General features: G+C 32.6%; 1 pseudogene; it reads left to right on the top strand.

Annotated features, from left to right (window-relative positions):
* Window positions 1–2,622: 2,622 nt before the first annotated feature.
* Window positions 2,623–4,654, top strand: LOC112468865 (annotated as a pseudogene).

Below are 4,654 nucleotides of genomic sequence, written 5' to 3'. Positions count from 1 at the left end.
CGTGGTCAAACTATAAATTTAATTAGAGAGTTGTTAACAATTTTTTAAAACTTAAAAAATAATTATTCGTTTAATGGCGAGAAAAATCGTGTTAGAAGGCTGAAAAATGTGGAGCGAACGGCCTTAACCCTCCGAGAACACAAAGGGTCAATTTGACCCTGTTTTTTTTGCCAGAAAAATTTTTAGCCAGAAATATTAAAAATAAAAAAAATAAAAAAAATTTTTTTAAAAAAACTTTTTTCAAGAGAACACTGGGTCAATCTGACCCTACACACACTTTGATCGTCCACCATTTTAAATTGACGAGTGCGATCAGAGTTGTGTAGGGTCAGATTGACCCTGAGTGTTCTCCGTGATTGAAAAAATAGGTGTGTTTTCGGAGGGTTAATCATTGCGTGTCAAAAAATTTTCCGAAGTCAAGCTGTGTAATAATAGTTAAGTAGTAAAAAATCTATAAATTAAGTAAAAATCGAATTTTTTAAAACTGTGACATAAAAAAGTAGTAATTCTCAACAAAAAGTAGACTTATAGTCTTATAAACTCGAATTAGCATCAGCTAAATTCTCAAATTAACGAAGGCTCCTATGCTTCAATTCCAAAAAGCGACTGAACGAGCAAGGACTCAGAAATTTGTCAGTAAAGGTTGGAATCGTGGTGATAAATAAAGCCAGAGAAAGTAAGTTATTAATTTAATAATTATCCCTGGTGTAAAAATTTGACTGAAAATATAATGAAATTCTTTTATCAATTGACCCCTTTTCATTATTATTCCATAAATATCATTATGAAAATTTTAGTTTTCAGTTAATTTCAGTTAAATTCAATAACTTTCAAGATATCTAATATTTTAACAAATTTTTCATTATTTTTCAACAGTATAATTTAATTTCATAAAAAAAATTATGATTTATTTTGAAATATATTCAGTAATTTTTCAATAACTTTCATTTCATTTATCATCAATTTCATAGTACTTTCAGCAAAATATTTTCATCTAGGTCAATTGAGATAGAATTTCAATAAAATTCCATTATATTCAGTAAAATATTTCCATCAGGGTAATAATAATAGTAATAGAACTCTAAGATTTAAAATCAATTTAATATAAGAACGCCATCAAGTCCGAGCTACGATCTAAGTAGCAAATAATTTCCGTGTGAATTTCCAATACTATTTCCAACTAAACTGCGCGCCAACGAATTGTCGGTCTTGAAACACATGGCAGTTTCTTCGTTAGAACAGTAAATTCATTTAAATAAATCGCAAATCGATTTAATTTTTGATGCTGATACAAATCGTATCTAACATCCCCCTTCCCCCGAATATTGCGAAAAAACCCTGACTGAGATAATATTTTTTCGCAATTTTTTTGCGTCAAATTTAAAACACTTTTAACGATTCCGAGAAAGCTAGATTGTGTAATTAAGAAAGGGAAGGACAAATTACAACCTTACAGGCAGACCAATATTGTATATAAGTTAGATTGTGTTAATTAAAAGAACATCGGAGCGATGTCAAAAAGCACGTAGATAATCATTCGGTTGTAACTAAACACCGTCTCACTCAAAACCACGATTTTGATTGGCAAAATCCGAAAATCCTGTATAGCGAGAGACATTTCAGAAAAAGAAAGATTTCTGAAATGTTTTTCATTAAAAAGAATAAATACACTGTAAACCTCCAGAAGGATACGGAGAATTTGCCTGCGATATACGATCGTGTTATTGAGGCAGTATAATAAGTAATAGAGTCGGATCTGTTTCTGTTGTATTGTTTATGATCTGGTTTGTTATTCCTTACTTTCGGAACACGTCTTATTGTAATTGGCATTTATCATTGTGACTTTGAATATGGCACGGAATCGAGCCAGTGGAGAAAATGGACAGTCCTTTTTTCTTCGGAATTTGCGTGGCGGCTCTCAGAAACTTGTTATTTTATTCTTTTGACGCACAAGTTCTCACGATGTACTTGCGATATGTCTCCCACTTTTTCATAATTTATATTTGACATACTTATATTGACATTTTATTCGTTCTAGCGTGGCGTTTGCATGATGTGATTTGGGCGCAACGTCTTGCGACGCATGATTTATTGTTGCGTAATTATGTATAATCTCACTTGAGATTGAGAAGGACCCAATCGGGGTCGAAACGTTGTGAGACGAATAAATAGAAATTGGCCAGTTGGGTCGCTTAATCTCGATTATTATTTCTACAATTATTCGTTTACACAAAGATTATATAATAATTTCTAATGATGTTTGCAGATGGGATCATTTAGAAGATTTGTTTGTAATGCGAGTTTGTCAAAAAAAAATAATTGACGAAAAGGAAATTGTTGTCAGTATTAGTACAATTGATGAAGAATTTGTGTATTTAACGGGTCATGTCGTTAATGAAAAAAATTTATTTCCTGCGATGGGGTATCTTTTTTATATCTGAGAAATGATCGCATCGTTAAAAAACCAAGAATATATCAATACACCAGTTGTATTTGAAGGCGTTAATTTTATTCGTGTGCTACGTGCTATCACAACAAAATGAGATTGAATTAACTTTTTCGATCCAAGAAGGTAATATTATTACGTAAACAATTAATTTTCTAGCGTAAGCTTTTTATTTTTTAATTATATTTTAAAACTTATGCTACTTTTATAACACAATATATGCCATAATTAAAAGGTAAAAAGTATACATAGAAAATATACGAGAATAACTAATTTTAATACGGAATCTTCTTTCTTTTCACAAGTCAACTGCTTTTGTAAGGTCCAGCTCCATATTAACATATTTATAATAATTTTGATTTTTTATAAAATTATATTACGTTTAATGAATTTACACCTATATCTAGGTAGCAATAAGTTAGAAATAATCGAAGGAGATAATGCTATTGTTACTGGAACAGTACGAATTCCAACCAATATTGGAAATGAAAAAATATCAGCTAATTTTGCTGAATGTATCGATGATGAGGAAGAAATGAATACAAAAGACATCTATAAAAAATTAAGAGTTATCAATATGCTGGCGCATTTCGTGGATTAAAAAGCACATCGGTTACTGGATCAAACGGCCATATCGCATGGACATCTAATTGGGTGGCATTTATGGACAGTATGTTACAGATGATGATTTTAGGACAGAAGTCAAGAAGCCTTTGTGTTCCAACAAGAATTCGCAAACTGACTATCGATCCGAAATATCACACACAGATAATTCAGGATTATCCAATTGAAGATAGACGTAAGTAAAATAAGTGATACAATGCGGCCAATTGCCTGACAAATAAATTTCATTTGCTACTTTGCAGAATTCTCTGTTCGTCGTTACAAGTCTTTAGACGCTATAATATCTGGAGGAATAGAAATTTGTGGCACTGTAGCTACACCTATATCTCGCCGACAAAAAGTAGTTAATACCGTTCTTGAAGAATACAAATTTGTTGCTCATTGTGATTTAGGTACTATGTCGTTGCAAGATGCAATAAGAATGTCGACGCACATTGCACTCGAATGTTGCAATATGATAAATGTTAAAATTATCGAATTTGTCGATGATAGTGACAAACTGGTACCAGAAGATTTAAATTCTCCACTTATTATTGAAATCTTAAATGATTTACCGCAGATTCGATACTACACTAAACTCGTGACGATTCACGAGAAATTCCCAAATATTTCTTTGCCCGACAACGTTTCTACAACGGAAATTACGAAGTTGTCGAAGGACGAGAATTGTTTAATAGTCCTTGGTTTTGATATTTTAACAAAAAATAGCAAAAAATTATACAAACAGTTGCTGTCTCTGTTAATGCCACAGGGTTTTCTACTGACTTTGGAGGAATCCGGTGCGGTCTACGATTATTCATCCCTGAAAATGTATGAGTTAAACATCATACTGGAAAAACAAATAAATGACAAGAAGCTTTTGTTATTAAGAAAATCGCGAAATATTGCGAGAAACCAGCGGATTGTACATGTAAACAATTACGAATTTTCATGGGTAGATGAACTGAAATCAATCATGAATGTAGAAAACGAGACTGGTGTAGATACGGAGATAATTCTCGTCTCGGAAGAAGACTTCGAATGCGGGCTACTCGGTTTTATTAATTGTTTGCAAAAAGAACCAGGCGGCGAAATAATTAAAAGCGTATTTATTCAAGATGACAAAGCGCCTACATTTTCTTTGCAAGAACCATTGTACACAAAGCAGCTACAGTTGGACCTACCCATAAACGTTTTACGTTCCGGGAACGTTTGGGGATCATACAGGCATTTTCCATTATCATCGTTGCAACTAAAATTTGTAGAGAACTCCTACGTTAGACAAATGGTGCGTCAAGAAGTTTCATTGTTTATTATTAGATTGCAATTATTTATGTTTCTTTGTAACAGGTACAAGGAGATTTGAGTACTCTGTGCTGGGCACAGAAGAGAATGGCTTCCTATATTAAGCGTGAGGACTTTGTTAATGTAATTTATGCGCCTCTCAACTTCAAAGATATTATGTTGGCTACTGGTAGAATCATAGCCGAATCTATCGGTTTGTTTGAACAAGATTATAATAATTTAGATACTCCCATTGGTTTGGAATTTGTTGGATTTGATATACATGGACGCAGAATAATGGGAATGTGCTCAAACGGGTAA

This window comes from Temnothorax curvispinosus, unplaced genomic scaffold, assembly GCF_003070985.1.
Source record: "Temnothorax curvispinosus isolate PA1 unplaced genomic scaffold, ASM307098v1 QBEX01002182.1, whole genome shotgun sequence".
Lineage (NCBI taxonomy): Eukaryota > Metazoa > Arthropoda > Insecta > Hymenoptera > Formicidae > Temnothorax > Temnothorax curvispinosus.
This window is presented reverse-complemented; position numbering and strand designations above follow the sequence as displayed.